This window comes from Dama dama, chromosome 29 (assembly GCF_033118175.1).
Source record: "Dama dama isolate Ldn47 chromosome 29, ASM3311817v1, whole genome shotgun sequence".
NCBI classification, from domain to species: domain Eukaryota; kingdom Metazoa; phylum Chordata; class Mammalia; order Artiodactyla; family Cervidae; genus Dama; species Dama dama.
In genome coordinates this window covers 38,393,936-38,412,383 of record NC_083709.1, presented here as the reverse complement: position 1 = coordinate 38,412,383, position 18,448 = coordinate 38,393,936, and the positions used below count along the sequence as shown (strand labels likewise).

At 41.1% G+C, this 18,448-nt stretch overlaps 1 non-coding gene across 1 annotated transcript; it reads right to left on the bottom strand.

Annotated features, from left to right (window-relative positions):
* Positions 1-1,320: 1,320 nt before the first annotated feature.
* Positions 1,321-1,392, bottom strand: TRNAH-GUG (transfer RNA histidin (anticodon GUG)). The gene has a single exon. It is a non-coding gene; the product is annotated as a tRNA-His (tRNA).
* Positions 1,393-18,448: the final 17,056 nt, after the last annotated feature.

Below are 18,448 nucleotides of genomic sequence, written 5' to 3'. Positions count from 1 at the left end.
TAAGTCACTTCAGTTGTGTCTGACTCTTTACCACCGTATGCATTGTAGCCTGCCAGGCTCCTCTGTCCATGGGATTCTCCAGGTGAGAATACTGGAGTGGGTTGCTATGCCCTCCCCCAGGGGATCTTCCTGACCCAGGGATCAAACCCTTATCTCTTATGTCTCCTTCATTAGCAGGTGGGTTCTTTACCACTCTCACCACCTGGGAAGCCCTGGTCAATCTAGGTCCAAAATCAAATAGAAACTGCTCTCTTTTTTTTGTTTGTTTTGGAGGAGACAGGCGATATTTATTGCAATTTTTCTAGAATATTATTTATAAGAATTCACTGACTCTGGAAGAACTAAATAGAATCTGTGCCTACCCTGAGCATATATGTTTATTTGAAGTCCTTTTTAGTGTTACATAAATAACAAACATGAGTTTTTGATAGGCCATCCATGAAACAGAGGCTAAAGGCTTTAAAAAATACCTTCTAGTGAGCAATAAACTTCATTATAACATGCTTACATTTGACATTTTCAGGCTGTATTGTTCATGTTTTTAAATCCTGGAGAAAGACCCATTAAAGCTGTGTTACTCACATTAATTCAACATTTAGCCATTTATAATACAAACCCCAGTCTTTTGGAAAATGTCATTAAAAAAGTTTCACCATATATGGACATTATTTATTGCTTCAGTCCCATTGTCTACTTAGAATATGCCCTTTATCAGACCCAAATGCCCACTTCAGAGAATCTCATTTTGAGCAACAACTGGCTCCTTACATTATCCAATGAGGCAGGAAAGTTAAATTACAGCCAGTTCATATCATAGAAACAAAATGTTTCCTGCAATTACTGATAAGGGACAGTTCATTTTCTCTCTGTCATCCTGAAAAAAAAAAACCCCTCCTAACAACAATTCATGCCTGGTTAAACAGGATTTCCACATCTACCGCTGATATCTTTCCAAATAATTCAGGGTTGTTATTACTGTACAGCCCTGGCAAGGCTCAAAAGCAAGCAGACTTGACGAGTCTGCTCAAAGCAGAGCTTAAGTAGTTGTAATTAATAATAATTACATGCCCACTACACTCCAGTCTTATCATATTATCCGTCAAGGCAAATAAAAAAACCCACACACAACACACTTGCAACAGGGTTAATGCATTAATAAAGACACTCTGCATATGTCATCTTTCTAAAGTTTAAAATCTTTTGCAGCAGTTTCTGTTTTATTGATTTTTATTATTTATTCTATGTCTGGCTGCAAAATTTTATTGGATGGACTTCAGCTTGCAACCTGCGCTATTCTCTTCCAAAAGTTCTCTCCCCTCCTGCCGTGACTCGGATTCGAACCGAGGTTGCTGCGGCCACAACGCAGAGTACTAACCACTATACGATCACGGCAAGCTACAGGGGAGCTGAGCACCAGGCTGCCTTTAAGAGCCATTGCAATATTAAAATTTGTGGAAACACTGCCATCTATTGCCTAAATACATACATTTTCTTAACACCAGCAAAGAGGTTTCAGTAACCTCCAATTATTGAAAGGAACAATAACGAAGTGATTGAACGTGAAATGAATCTTGTCTCCTTGGCTAATGGGCGAAATTGTATTATATAAGACTCACTGGACTCACTGTCAGGAAATGATAAGCAAAGTAATCGGACTGCGAGAACCCAGCCTACTGACTCATGCTTCCTACTTTTAACCAATTATGAGTACACATTTCCCACCCTCAACGGCCACCACCAATTACATTGCATTAAACGACTTATGAATCTGAGCCTCTTTTGTGGTTTCTCCACCACAAGCCTTCTTTCCATATGCTTAGGCAGCAGAGATATAAAAAAAAATATGGCAAGAACAAAATGGGACTGAGAACCTGAGTGAGTCAGGAAGGCTTGCTCTTCTTATTAGAAGAAGCCAGGGTGAGCACGCTCTGATAAAGGAAAGGCCTTCTTTCAAATCCATTGATCCTTAAAGTTGTTTTTTTTTTTTTTCCTGGAATATTTAGGTCTTGAAGTCACAATAATGCAAAACAAAACAAAACAAAACAAAAAAACCCAGCTTCCTAATAACATTAGCTTCCTAATTTCTTCCACTCAAAGAAACTGGAGAGCTCCATGCTAAGTAAGATTCAAGGAGGCATTTTTAAGAAATTTCTTTGTTTCAAAAATAAAAGTAGTCTGGACAACATACTCCCCAAAGGTTGAAAACCATAAGAAAAAACACATCAAAATCCTCTTTCTAATCACTGGAGTGTTATGGGGTGTCTCCTTTAAGCCTTCTGAATGGAGAGGCCCAGAATGGCTGGGGTAGCTGGCACTGTATATAGGGTAGCAAGAACTGTATTCATCTGTTGAGTGGGTGCCAAGAAATCCAGTGCTTCTGAAAAAAGGGTATTTCTGCAGATAAAAGCTTCAGACACAAATGGTCACTCCCTCCCTACCCTCTGACCACCTATATAACACCTGCACTTGTGCATGCTAGTCTTTTCAGTTTTGTCCAACTCTGCAACGTTATGGACTGTAGCCTGCCAGGCTCCTCTATCCATGGGATTCTCCAGGCAAGAATACTGGAGTGGGTTGCTCCCCTCTTCCAGGGGATCTTCCCAACCCAGGGATCGAACCTGAGTCTCTTATGTCTCCTGAATTGGCAGGCGGGTTCTTTAATACTAGCACCACCTGGGAAGACCATAGTCCCTTCTATCTTCCTTCAAGCTCTCACAAGTCCATTTTCCTTCCATGGTCACGAAAGTACTGCCCTGAGTCCCTGAGCCTTGTATAAGCAAGGCATGCTCTCTGGCCTCAACAGGAATACAGGTGGGTGAATCTGGTCAAAGGTCACTCTGTGGCAGGGTGCAGAACACGTCTCCTTGCAGGCCAAAAGTAGGTTCCTGAAACACCATCTTTCATGTTCCACCCTCAAACTCTTTGCTATGGGCACATACCAACAGAACAAAAGGGACATCTCTGATTTTGTTTTTGTTTTAATTTAAATCAACTGTCAGAGTACAAATTGTGGAAACAGATTTTCTAAAGTTTGCATGCAGGTCAAGAAGCAACAGTTAGAAAAGGACACGGAACAATGGACTGGTTCCAAATTGGGAAAGGAGTACGTCATGGTTGTATATTGTCACCCTGCTTATTTAACTTATATGCAAATTACATCAAGGGAAATGCCAGGCTGGATGAAGCACAAGCTGGAATCAAGATTGCTGGGAGAAATATCAATAACCTCAGATATGCAGATAACACCACCCTTATGGCAAAAAGTGAGGAGAAACTAAAGAGCCTCTTGATGAAGGTGAAAGAGCAGAGTGAAAAAGCTGACTTAAAACTCAACATTCAAAAAACTAAAATCATGGCATCTGGTCCCATCACTTCATGGCAAATAGATGGGGAAACAGTGGAAACAGTGACAGACTTTATTTTCTTTTGCTCCAAAATCACTGCAGATGGTGACTGGAGCCATGAAATCAAAAGACGCTTGCTCCTTGGAAGAATAGCTATGACAAACCTAGATAGCATATTAAAAAGCAGAGACATTACTTTGCCAACAAAGGTCCATCTAGTCAAAGTTATGGTTTTCCAGTAGTCATGTATGGACGCGAGAGTTGGACTATGAAGAAGGCTGAGCATTGAAGAATTGATGCTTTTGAACTGTGGTGTTGGAGAAGACTCTTGAGAGTCCCTTGGACTGCAAAGAGATCAAACCATCAATCCTGAAGAAAATCAGTTCTGAATATTCTTTGGAAGGGCTGATGCTAAAGCTGAAGCTCCAATACTTTGGCCACCTGATGCGAAGAACTGACTCATTAGAAAAGACCCTGATGCTGGGAAAGACTAAAGGCAAGAGGAGAAGGGGACGACAGAGGATGAGATGGTTGGATGGCATCACTGACTCAATGGACATGAGTTTGAGCAAGTTCCAGGAGTTGGTGATGGAAAGGGAAGCCTGGTGTGCTGCAGTCCATGGGGTTGCAAAGAGACGGACACGACTGAGCAACTGAACTGAACTGTGGCTCTGTCACTTATTAAATGGGGGAACTTGGGTTGCTTCTTAGCCTATATGCCTTGGTTTTTTCATCTGCAAAGTGGAGATATTATGGTACCTACTTCATAAAATTCTTCCGATGATGGAATAGGTAATGACATGTCTAAAACTTAAAGTTGACCTGTCACATAGTAAACACTGTAGAGATGGTAGTTCTTTTGTTTAAATAAATATATTCTCAAAGGAAATTTTGTAACATTCCATAAATTAAGAAAAAAAAAAAAAAAACAAGCCGAACAGGATCATGTTCCCCAGAGACCATTATAAAATAATCTATGAAAACAAAATAGAATTAAATTCTGGCCAAATATTCTGAGCCCAAGCTCAGCTCTCAGTTCAAAAGGAAGGTGGGCAATAGTAGGAAAGCTGTTAAAACATAATAGCCTCTAATCCAATCTTTTCCTCAACTCATCTGAATAGCTGGGGAGAATGTGAAAAGGGAATAACTTTCCCTTCAAAGAATGCAATACTATGGTGTCACAGTCATTGCCACCCTCAGATTACCTCACACATCATATCTGTCAGGCTAGGTTATGCTATGGTAACAAAACCCAAATCTTAGTGGCTTAGAATAAAGAAGGTTTTTCTGTTGCTGGTGTTCCATGTTCATTGCTCTGTGTCTCCTGACTCAGAGACTCAGCCTAAAGGAAGAACTTCTTCCAGGAACACCCCTCACTGTTTTACAAATGGAAAGAGCTCTGTAGTGTCTGGAACCAGCAACGAAAAGCTCTTCTCAAAGCTCATTGGCTAGAACTGGTCAATAACCCTGCCTGCTACAGAAGCACCAGGAAGAGCACTGGGCCAGATGCCTGCAAGTCAGAATTGACAGTCTTGGGTGAACAGCATTCTTGACTTCCAGCCACAGTACTAGTGGAAAAGCAGCTTGGGGAAGTCTGGGAGGGTGCGGATGTGAAGACAGATATGACTATAGAACAACATTTCTAAACACAGGAGCGAGGTCTAGCCTCTGAATGGGGTTCACCACACAGAGCTTCTCTTTGATGTGTATATGGGCTTCCTCTTAGTTAGCAATGTCAGTCGTCTTGTGGTAGACTCCAAAATGTTCACACCTGTTAAAGTGGGGTGGGCTTTTGTACAACTACCAGGCTTTCCTTCTGACCAGCACTGCCTTGTTAGAGATATACATTCAGATTTCTTCTATAAACACCAATATGTACAACCCACCTCAAAGGGGTAAATTGATGGAATCAAAACATGGCTTCTGATTGCCTTTTCAACTTCTTTGTAATTTATTGATGACTTTACTGTGTCAGCACGGATGTTATTATCACCCTCCCACTAACATATCTCCCACACACTTTGATTGGGGACCAGCTATAGTTCAGTCATTTTTCTGAATATTAAAGATTCAAGAGAGAATCAGAGAGACATGTATCATCACTATTTCATGCAGTTCTGTTTAGCAAGACAGTTACAGGTGAATGACAGATAAATAACAAGATAGAATATATAAGGTGATGTCATGAAAAGGAACACGCACACACACTGCACATGTATGTTGCTTAAAGTTAGCTAAAATTAGACTGAAGTAGAGAAAGCCAGGGAAGGCGTGGTACCACTTGGTGGAGAACCAGAGTGAAAGAGCGAGAATGAGTGAGCCTGCTTTGTCTCATGTCCTTCCTCCAGTCCTTCTACCTGTGTGACCTTGGGCCAGTGACTGGACCTTTCTGGATCTCTATTTCCTCATCAGTAAGGTGAGGGGAATTGGTCTAGAGGAGTTGTCATATTGTTCACACTTCAAATGCAAACATACATTTAATATAGAGAAATACAGTCACAATCTGTGCGTAGTCACTAAGTCATGTCCAACTATTCATGACCTCATGGATTGTAGCCTGCCAGGCTCCTCTGTCCATGGGATTTTCCAGGCAAGAATACTGGAGTGGGTTGCCATTTCCTACTCCAGAGAAACTTCCCAACCCAGGGATTGAACCCGCATCTCCTGCATTGACAAGCTGATTCTCTACCACTGAGGCATCTGGGAAGCCCTCACAAAGAGTACCCAGGTGTAAAGATTTTGAAGGGAAGAAATCAATCAAAATAGAAGCATCCTTATAACTATACTGTTTTCCTTATCACCGAAGCTGTCCTTTTGGTCAGCTTCTAAATGCCATGAACCTCATTTCCCTGCCCTGGCAACATATTTTAAATACAGAGGGGTTGGTCTTTTGATTTAAGTTGTGTGTAAAGAAGAATTTCTTGCTGGTGAGGAGCATTTAGCTATAGGTTTTATTCCCAAAGAAGAAGAAGGCAGGCTTCCCTTTTCAGGAAGTTCTTAAAAATAAGACTTTTAAATAAGAAAATAAGATTCTAACCTGCGTTGTCTCACTGTTAGAAGTGATGGAGCAACAGCCTTCCTGCCTTTCCTCTCACTGCCAGAACACAAGACGCTCTTTCTGATGGAGTCGTTACTTCCCCTGATTTTTCATAATGGATTCTAACAGGGGAGCGGGGACTGACAAGAGGCCCTGGGACTGGGGGAGGCCTCCACCTCCCCAGCTGAGTCCTTCCTCCCGTGTCGCCCCTCCTACCTTTTTCCCAGACTCAGCTCTGCTTTCCTCCTCCTCACCCCTCTTCTTAGCTTGCCTCCTCCCTCACCGGGGGTAGGGAAATGACAGTCAGATCCATCACTGGGCTGGAGGCCAGGCAATCCGCTGGGTTGGAACTGGCTCAGTGCCCAGTTTTCAGACAAAGACAGGTTGGGAACCCCCTGCAAAGAAGTCCCCTCTGTCCCCTCCCCTCCCAAGCCCCAACCACTCAGGCCCCAACCAGCCGTGACTTTATAGGGACCTTAAAACCACTTTTTTTTTCTTGGGTTCTTTCTCTGTAACTTCAGCCCCATACCAGGGAACAGGGTTTGTGTGTCTGTGCGTGTGTGTATGTGTGAGAGAGAGGAGGGGCGGGGAGGAAGGGAGGGAAAAACGGAGAGAGGAGGAAGCTGAACAAACTGGGTACACACACGCAAGGGCATTCGGGATCTATAAGAGAAACAGAGATGGCTCGTACACAACCCTGAGAATATTTTCAGGGGGAAAAATAACAGTGGCCGACAGCAGAGGAAGACCAGGTAAATTGTAGCTGTTGGTTTTAAACTTTCACACATGTTACCATTACTGTAAAGAATGCTGAAAGTGAAATGACCTTACATGTGACCATCTCCATAGTGTTCCCTGCATGTATCAGAAAATCTTTGATTATGAGAGATCACAAAACATGAGAGAAAATGCGTTCTTTTTCATAATGCTTGTAACCACAAAATGTTTTAACAGTTTACATTTTGAAGGGTAAACTGCCTGGAGTGCTTGTCCCCCTTGCTTATTAATGAATTTGATTTAACCAAGTCAGAAATCTTGCTGTGGGGAAAACAGAAATGGTGGGGGGGGGGGGGGGGGAGGGGGTGGGGGAAGGAGTAGAGGGAAGGGTTGTTGGTTTAATTTTAATTTTTTTTGCCTGAAGGCACCATTAGAAAACTCCAGATGCAAAGCTTTCTAATAGAATTCCTCATCTGACATGGCCCTTTGGAATATGTGGGCCTAACCTTTACGATCTGGTGGGCCAGGCCTCTGTTTGGAAACCTTATGAGGGGGGCTGAGCCACTAGTGATCATATGAACAGCTGAAGGCCTGGGGCAGCAGAAAATTAGGGAAAGTGGTGGCAACAGGACCCCCCGAGGAAGGGGGAGGGTAGAGAATGGGATTGCCTAAAAGTGGAGAGCCAGGGCATACCCACAATCAGATTTTCTTTTTCCATCATATTAGGAACTTGAGGTTTTCAGGAAAAGAAGTGTTGGCAGGATGGGGACCAGTTAGCATTCTGGAGTTATGGCCATGAGGGTTCTAATCAATCACCGTGGAGCTATTTTTCTTAAAGAAACTTCAACATAGGCTGCTGAAGGTTCTGGGGCTGACAGTTTTGGAAATGATTTAATCTCTCTGTGCTGAAGTTTCCTTCATTAAAAGTGGACGGTGATAACAGTGGGCTGTGCTTAGCCACTCAGTCATGTCCAGCTCTTCGCAATCCCATGGACTGTAGCCCACCAGGCTCCTCTGTCCACGGGGATTCTCCGGGCAAGCATATTGGAATGGGTTGCCATGCCCTCCTCCAGGGGATCTTCCCAACCCAGGGATTGAACCTAGGTCTCCCACATTGCAGGTGGATTCTTTACCATCTGAGCCATGAGGGAAGCCTGATGATAATAATAAATAATAATAATATCTACTTTACAGGTTTATCGTGAGGATCAAATAAACTTGCATTATGCTTTGAAAGAGCACTGGGTATATAGTCAGTGCTTAATAATTATTAGCTATGCTTGAGTCAGACCAGACATGGGAGGGAGCCGCTCTGAGCTTCAGATCAGGATGAGGGGTCATCAGAGGAGTGGAAGCATGCCAGGACCCAGAGGGGGCTGAGGTTTACCAACTGGACTCTGATTCTGACGATTAGTGGCTTGTCAGATACCAGAAGGAAGAACGCCTGAGGGTCTGTCAGAACGGGCAGCTCCAACCCCAGAGCTGGGGACACACAGTGGGAATGACAGAGGCACAGACGCAGCATCGGAAGCAAGGGGGCCCCCAGAGCGCAGCCTGCTGGCCCCGGTTTCAGACAGTCACGCTGTCCCTTCTGCCCAAAGAAGCCAACATTGGGACCGGTTTAGTCAGGAGGTGAGTGCGGGGATGGAAGGAAAAGAGCTCTGGGGTGGGAGCTGGAGGAAGAAGGGATAGTTTAGACAAGTAGGAGCCTCGAGTCATTCCTCAAAAGCCCTCTGCAGAGAAAGCTCAGGGCCCTGGCTCACCAGCTGGGCCTCTTTCTCTAGATCTGTTCCTTACAGTGGCAATGATAAGTTGCTCTTTTTTTTTCTTGTAATAACTTTTAATAGAGTTTCCAGTGGTCATGTACGGATGTGAGAGTTGGACTGTGAAGAAAGCTGAGCCCTGAAGAATTGATGCTTTTGAACTGTGGTGTTGGAGAAGACTCTTGAGAGTCCCTTGGACTGCAAGGAGATCCAACCAGTCCATCCTAAAGGAGATCAGTTCTGGGTGTTCACTGGAAGGACTGATGCTGAAGCTGAAACTCTAGTACTTTGGCCATCTCATGCGAAGAGTTGACTCATTGGAAAAGACCCTGATGCTGGGAGGGATTGGGGGCAGGAGGAGAAGGGGACGACAGAGGATGAGATGGTTGGATGGCATCACCAACTCGATGGGCATGAGTTTGAGTAAACTCTGGGAGTTGGGGATGGACAGGGAGGCGTGGCGTGCTGCAATTCATGGGGTCACAAAGAGTCGGACATGACTGAGCAACTGAACTGAACTGAACTGAATCTGTAAAAATACTGAATCACTATGTTATACACATGAAGTTAATCTAACAATGGAAATTCATTATACTTTAGTTAAAAAATAAAAACAAAACAGTATTTACTACTTACTGTTGTATGGATTAAATTGTATGTACTGACCTAAATTGTTATGTATGTTAAATGAGATAATGCAGTAAAATATTTGCATAGATCCTGAACCATGTTAAATACACAAAAAATTATCACATTATGGCATCAATATTATTACAAGATAGCCCTACTCTAAAAACTTTTAACATAACAATATTTGCTCTTATAGTGACTGAGCTCTCATACATACAAGATACTTGGCCCCAGTCAGTGTGGGGTTGGGACAAATCCTTGACACATCTCTGCCAAGGTGTGGCCTATATCTTACTCATCTTTCTCTCTCCCCAACACTTAACCTTAGTGCTTAGGACAGAGCATAGGCTGACTAGATTAAAAAATTAGTTGGCTTGGGTGTGGATTGGAACTCTAAAGTTCGGTCTCCCTTTAGAGCTGCAGGATGAGGTACTAAATATTTAAGACCTTTTAAATTGACCTCTTTTCCTTAAGTTTAGGTGTTTTGCCATCAATGAGCTTAAGTTTGCCTTTCCTGAAATAAATTTCACAAGTACACTTATGTTGAATGGCACATGGATCTTTGTCCAACTCTGACCTCCTCTGTGAATGTCAATAATTCGGGGGGCCATAATCTCCCTGAAGTGGGGCTATGAAATAAATAAGCACCACTGCAGATCAGGAAGGGACTGCCTACCCAACAGATCAGACCTCAATAATATGGAGATTAGAAATATAGGGAAATACCATTAGCATCCCCTGATCTCAATTCTTCGATCACAAGAAAGACAGACAGACCAGGGAACTGGACAGCTTGATGGATGAACACTATATTACCTGTTCATGCTTTTTTCTGCTTTATTCATGATGAAGTTTCTAATCTGAGAATATTCATTTAACCTCCTCTGCCTCATTGACTTTAAAAGGAATAATAAATCTGCTCCTTGTCTACTACACAAAAATATTAAGAGAAAAATGTGAAACATTGACAGTGATTTGAAAGATGCTACACAGAGCATACAACTTCAATTATTTTTACTATTATAATCATTATGGTAGCCACTGCTGATGTGGAAGATGGATATTAAGTTTACAAGATGAAACCAGATTTCTACACTAGGTAGCCCTAGAATCATAAGAAATTTTGGATGAAATACCTGGCCTCCTGACAGCTTTCCCTTAATTATCATCATTTCTTTGAGTGGGCTGAAACAAACAAAAAAAAGAGACAGAAAGAAAAAAAAGGAGGGAAAACCAGCCTAATTGAATGTAGGATAAACTATTCATTAGCAAGCTAAATAGCTACGACATTTAATAACCTATAGTGCCTCATGAAAAACCAAGACATTGCCAAAAGTAATTGAAGATTGTGATTCTCTAAACTGTTATTTAAAGCAGGGCTTGGCAAGGCTCTGTGGGTCTGCACCACTTTTAATTGCATTTTTAAAATTCAGGATGGTGATTGAGTTCCAGTACTTGTTATTTGTGTGGTGAAATCCCTTCATAGTAAACTTCCTTATAGTGAAAGCTTATGCAATGATTTTAAAGTTCAAAGCATGTAGGATCCATCTATATCAACAACTGAGCTTTACTTTCTGACCTTTTAACTGATTGATTCCCAGCTGCATATAACTTCCAATCCTTTCCCTTTCTGTCCTGACTGATTTCTAATGTGATGGCCTGAATACTTATTCCTACCACGAAGTGTTGCTGGAAGGTTACAATGGACTCAACCCAGAGAGAGAAAATCTCCCACTGATGACTAAATGGGCCCTGGGGCAGAATCACCACCTAGCTGGGTTTGCCTGTGGAATAAGGAGCAGTTGACATGAATCCTAGAGACCATTAAATATACATAATGCATTTAGTACAGGTCTTTCACACAGTACTTTTATGAGAGGCATCTATGAATCCATGACCCTCATAATTACTGAAGGGCTTCTTCACTCCCTGCAATTTCCCATGAATAATTATTTTAAAATAGCTACAATTTGTTGAGCACCTATTAATATAGCAGGTACCACATGAAACATTTCACAAGAATTAGCTCATTTTATCCTCATGGGAGCCTTAGGTATTACCTTGAGTTTCATGCCTGCTCAGTCATGTCCAACCCTTTGTGACCTCATGGACTGTAGCCCACCAGGCTCCTCTGTCCATGGGATTTGCCAAGCAAGAACTGGAATACGTTGCCATTTCTTTCTCCAAGGGAGCTTCCCAACCCAGGGTTCAAACCCACGTCTCCCCCATTGGTGGGTGTATTCTTTACCACTGAGCTACCTGGGAAACCCTTATTACTTTAAATGTTATTATTTTCTCTTTGGTACCAAGGTGCAGAATTGGTTAATGACCTTACTCAGGACCACACAGCCTCAGCCACCAGAGCTGGAAGTCAAACCTACAATGTGCTTTAGCAACATACTCCACTATTTATTGGGTTGGCAAAAAAGTTTGTTGGGATTTTCCCAGAAGATGTTCTGGAGAAACCCAAAAGAACTTTTTGACCAACTCAGTACCATTCACATAATGCTGTGCCCCATGGGTAAAATGTCCTAACTTTCCATTAAAAATTTTATGCTTCTTTCCATTAAACAGATTTAGTTTCCTCTCCCAGAAAGGAGATTGCTAATAATGGCTTCCACAGGAGACTGCAAGGATTCAAAGAGAATAAGCAAAAAAAGCATTTGATAAAAAAAATTGAGCAGTACGCAACCATGTGTTGGTTTTCTGAGGCTTCTATGACAAAGTAGCCCAAGCTGGGTGGCTTCAACAACAGAAGTACTTTGTCTTACAGTTGTGGAGTTCTGGAATGAGTCAGCAGGGCTGGTTCCTTCTGAGGCTGTGAGGGGGAGCCTGTCCCATGCCTTTCCTGCAGCTGCTGGTGTTTGCTGGCAAGCCTTGGCTTTCCTTGGCTTGCAGACATATCACCCTAATTGCTCCTTTCAACTCCATTCTCCACAAGTGCATATCTGTCTCTATGTCCGAATTTCTTTCTTTTCAAATGCTGCAAGTCATATTGAATTAGGATCTATCCTAGTGACTTCATGTTAACTTGATTTTTCAATAAAGACCCAATCTTCAAATAAGGTCCCATCAATGAGGTACTGTGGGAATTATGACTCCAACATATCTACTAGAGGAGGATATAACTCAACCCCCTAAAACCAAGAGCTGTTAGTTTTATTTGTAATAATGGTATTAATAATGGTCCTAACAACAAACATGTAACTTTTATCCAGCACAGTGTTTGCAACCTGCCATGGAGTGTGGCATCCCATGCTTACAGGGAGGGAGTGTTTGTGACTCAACCAATTCTGGGTGAGGTGGCAGGCCGAGTTTTCAGAAGGCTTTAAACCAACTTGACTATCCTGTGACTCTTCCATTTACGTGTAGTTTTGGCTTTCTCCATCCCTGAAGAGGTAACAAGACAGTAGGAGGCAGACTCACAGAAACTGGGGAAGGTAAGTCAAGTCTACATAACTAGTTGTGGCAACACTGGGACTAGCTGGCTTGCCAGTGCCACATTTTTTCTTGCATGTGATGTGAGTTATCACTTTCTTGCTCCTTGGCAATCTCCCACCACCCACTTCCACCCATCATGCTCAGCTAACTTCCTATAGATGGAATCCCAAACCAATACCTCCATCTTCAGTTGCTTTCCTACAACACAAACCCACTTGTCTAATTAGCTATTCAACCTCCTTACCAGAAGTCCCAGAGTCATCTCAGGTTCAGGGTCTAAGATAAGACAGGTATCCCCAGCCACCCACCTTTCCTCTTTTTCTATATCACCTTCCACAGGTAAAGGCACTCCATTCCCTCAATATCCCAAGCCAGAAGATAACTTGCTGCCATCCTCAGTCCCTTTACCTAGCCATGCTTCTCATCCCATTTGTTCTAACTTGACACCAATTCCAATGCATTCTACCTCCTAACACTCTCAAGAATCTTGAATAACTCTGACTTATATACAGATGTATCCCCCAGTGCCAAACACAGTGTCTAGTGCATACCAGATCATCAATTACTATTTATTGCATGAACTAACAGAAAATAAAAATCCCTCTGTGACTACCCATTATCCACAAAGTCCAGTCTTAAGCAAAACTCTTAAGTATTATATGTCCCCAAACTATTATCCTAATTACATTTTTTTACTTTAAATGAAATTATTGAAGTATAGTTGACTTATAATGTGTTAATTTCTGTTGTACAACAAAGTGATTCAGTTATACATATGTACCTACATTCTTTTTCATATTCTTTTCCATTATGATTTATCATAAGATATTGAATACAATTCCCTGTGCTATACAATAGGACTTTGTTGTTTATCTATTCTATATATAATAGTTTGCATCTCTAATCCCAAATTCCCAATCCATTCTTCCCCTACCCCATTCTTCTCCCATCCCATATGAATATACTTATTAAATATGAAATTTATTGTATTTATATAGAATGCCATGAATATTGTTTTCATCATTATTTTTTGAATTTTTCTTAGCCAGGTGAGATAAAAAAGTGAAAGTCATTAGTTGTTTGCCAGTGTTGAATATGTGTTTATATTTTCTTACTTTGGACTCCTATTTCCAAATTCCTTTCCTGAACTAGTTACATTTTCTACATCCCTGTGCAGTTCCCCACACTAAGACCAGCAAAACAAAACTATTTGCCATTTTCCAAGCATTGCTTATGATTTTCATGCCTCTAGTTATGAAAAATCGCATATTCAATATGCTGGCTTGAGATACCAGTGAGACAGCCAGATTGAGATATCAAGTAGTCAACTGAATATATGAACCTAGAACTCAGAAAAGAGACTTCAGGTTGAAATAACATGTATAAGAGACATTGCATGTATATAAGTGGTATAAAAATCAAGACAATGAATGAATTTACCTAGAGAGTATACTAGGAAGAATGCTCACAAACTCAACACAAGTTCTCAAACCAGATCTGTGATTTTAAGTGACAATAGATCATTCAAGTAGCAATACTAGAAGGCAATGTCCCAAAGGAACTGACACGTGGGTGGTGGTTGTTTAGTCACTCAGTCATGTCTGACTCTTTGCAACCCCATGGACTGTAGCCTACCAGGCTCCTCCGTCCATAGAATTTCCAAGGCAAGACTACTAGAGTGGGTCACCATTTTTCTTCTCCAGGGTATCTTCCTGTTTCAGGGATTGAACCCACCTTTCCTGCATTGGCGGGTGGGTTCTTAACCACTGAGCCACCAGGGAAGCCCTACACACATGTTATAGGAAGCAATGAAAATAAAAGATTTGGATGTAAACATCATAATGGTAATTGCTAAAGCTCTGGCCAAATAAGAGTAGATTATCTCTGAAGATATTACCAACTTCATGCCAGACAGCAAGATTTGTTTTCATGATCAAGTGCTGGAAAACTCAGAAATGTAACCAGAAAAACAAAATAAAAACAAAATGTAGATGAAACAGCCACCATTTCCTTATGTAGACATTTGACATTGACTGATATTTCTTCCTTATCCCCATTCCCTCTTTGAATTCTAAAAAAAAAAAAGTGAAATATGTCCTATGTACATTTTTAATAATGAAAAACTAGAAATAAGGTCAACCAAGTCAAAAAAATAACACTGCTGGGACCACCTCAGTCCTTATTGTACATTCTCTGCCTCCTCACTGGGATAATCAATACCCTCATTTTTGTGATAACCTTTTCCTTGTTTTTCTTTATTGTGTTACCACTTATGTGTGTATTCTTCAGCCATAAATTGTTTAACTCTTCTTGGTTTTGAACTTTATATAAATGGGAGTACAGTATGCATTCCTTTGCAGCTTGTTTCCTATACTCACTGTTAACATTTGTGAACTTCACCCTCGCAGCTGTGTGTAGCTGTAGACTGTTTATTTGCAGCAGTATGTATATAGTGCTCTTTTGTACCCACAATTTTTGGCTGGTATTTAGAAATGTAGTTTTTCTATATTGATTTTTATTTAGCAACCTTGCCAAACCTCTCATTAATTCTACTAATTAACCTGTACATTTAGGGGTGAGTTTCTATGTTCATAATCATATATATCAGTTGCAAATTATGATCATTTTGATAATTTCTATTTCTTTTCCTTGTCTTATTGTGTTGGCCCATGTATACAGTACAAGTTTGAATAAATGGGGTGATAACAGACGTTCTTGGTTTTTCCCTGATCTTAAAGAAAACTTTAACATCTATTACTAAATAAGATATTTATTATTAGTTTTTGTAGATATCTTTTACCAGGTTAAAGAAGTTACCTTCTATTGCCAGTTTGCCTAAGAAATGTTTCTCTTTTGTAGAATTTAGATCATGAAATGAATATTGGGTTTTAGTAAATACATTTTGGTATCTACTGAGATGGTCATACACCCTTTCTTTTAGTCAGTCAGTTTGTATGCTAATTTTTCAAATGTGAAATCAAACTTGCTTTCCTGAAATAAATCCAACTTGGTCCTTATGTGTTTTACTTTGAAGGCACTACTGGTTTGGTTTTCCAAGGTTTTCTGTAGGATTTATGCTATGTTCTTGAGTGAGATCTGAGAAGGCAATGGCAACCCACTCCAGTACTCTTGCCTGGAAAATCCCACGGACGGAGGAGTCTGGTAGGCTGCAGTCCATGGGGTTGCACAGAGTCGGACACGACTGAAGAGACTTAGCCACAGCAGCAGCAGCTTGAGTGAGATTGGCTGGACATTATTCACTGTTTTATGCAGCCGACACTTATTTCTATTCGCTTACGTATTTACCACTTTCTATGTTCTTCCTTCCTTCTCGAATCTCAGATGTTTTCAGTTCAGTTCAGTCATTCAGTCTGACTCTTTGCGACCCCATGACTGCAGCACGCCAGGCCTCCCTGTCCATTGCCAACTCCCGGAGTTTACTTAAACTCATGTCCATTGAGTCGATGATGCCATCCAACCATCTCATCCTCTGTTTTATTTGGGAGCATTTTCTCAGTGCTCAAAGAATATCCTTTAGTATTGCCATTAGAGAGTCTGCTGTTTTGTGTGTCTGAAAAATGTCTTGACTTAATCTCCATTTCTGAAGTATATTTTTACTAGGCATAGAATTCCAGATGTCAATCTTTTTCTCTCAGTTACTGGGCTGAGTTCCTTCCTTTCTTGAAAGTTCATTGATAGATTTAAGATGATAATATATTTTAGACAAGAATTTTGATTGTATATAGAAGACATGTTGATTTAGGTACCTACTTTGGAAATGGAAGTTCTCTATTCATTCTTTGAGCTGTACTGATCTGTGTTTCTGACCAGTAAAGTCAGAGAAAACTTAACCAAAATTCAAATAAGTACACAACTTGTGGTTTGACCATGTAAATGGGATTGAGAAAAAGCCTCGTTCTTTGCAAACAATGTAGTATTTGAGTATATGGATCTCAAAACATAAAGGCCAATGAACTGAAATAATTTCTTAGAAGTTAAGTTCATGAGACTTATAATAAATCTCCTGTGGTACATATACTTTAGCTATGTCTTACAAGTCTGTCTTACATCCTCAACTAAACTAATTCTTCCAGGAAAATTTGTCATCCATTTACTTTACATATCTCTTACTACCTACTATGGTATGGATAAATACTGGCTGAATTAAGGAACTAAATTATTGTAGCGAAAAAGTCTTTATTTAAAATCTAAACTAATTTAACTGTTTATGTATTCTAAGGAGTTAGGAAAGTGAAAGTGAAAGTCACTCAGTCATGTCTGACTCTGTGACCCCATGGACTATGTACAGTCCATGGAATTCTCCAGGCCAGAATGCTACTTCTCACCAGGCTCCTCAGTCCATGGGGATTCTCCAGGAAAGAATACTGGAGTGGGTAGCCTTTCCCTTCTCCAGGGAATCTTCCCAATCCAGGGATCGAACCCAGGTCTCCCACATTACAGGCAGATTCTTTACCAGCTGAGCTACAAGGGAAGCCCTTGTGGTTTAAGGAGCTGGGAAGGGACTGTCGTAATTCCACGGAGAGTGATAGTAAGATTTCCCTAGCACTTTGTTTTCCTTAAAGGATTTTGGATGGCGGTGCAGGGAGGTACTGCCTGGAAAAGATATTTCCTTGTTTATCAGAAGACAGTAAGGAGTCCTTGGATATACGAAGGGGATTCCAAAGCTGAGAATGGGGACTAGGCTGGAAATAACTAGAATGCTCTGTGTAAGACAATGGTAAGAATTTTTATTTTGCCTGGCGAGAAGAGCAAAGAATAAGGAGAGTGGGAGAAGAAAGGTAGATGGGGGTGGTAATTGTACAGGATGCAAAGTGGCCAAACGACTTCTCAGACCATCCATATCTGATATTCCATATTAAGCTTTTCATTTCCAGTCTCCAGCCATGTCAGCTACACTAGCAGGAGTTTGACATGAGCATGTATGTGGAGTGGGGAGGCGCTAGGATGGTGGGGTACAGGTGCAAATCAAAGAAATGGAGTGATTCCCTGTTTGGGTTAATACTTAGAGTAGAATATAGGAAGACCACTATGATAAGACAGTAAAGAAAAGGAAGTTGGTGGAATGGATCCTCAAACAGGAAGATTGCCATGAACTTTAAGTCCCTGAGAAATTTGATGCAATTTGAAGTCATATTTTAAAGGGCAGGATGTTTGTCCATAGCACCTCTGTCTTATTAATATTTATACTAAAGTTAAAGAGCATGAAAGGGATTCCCTTGTAGCTCAGAAAGTGAAAGTCAAAGTCAAAGAAAGTGAAGTGAAAGTCAAAGAAAGTGAAAGTGAAAGAAAGCTCAAAGAATCTGCCTGTAATGCAAGGGACCTGGATTTGATTCCTGGGTTGGGAAGATCCCCTGGAGAAGGAAATGGCAACCCATTACAGTATTCTTGTCAGGAGAATCCCATGGACAGAGGAGCCTGGCAGGCTACAGTCCAGGGCCTCACAAGAGTCAGACACGACTTAGTGACTAAACCACCACCACAACCAAGGGCATCAG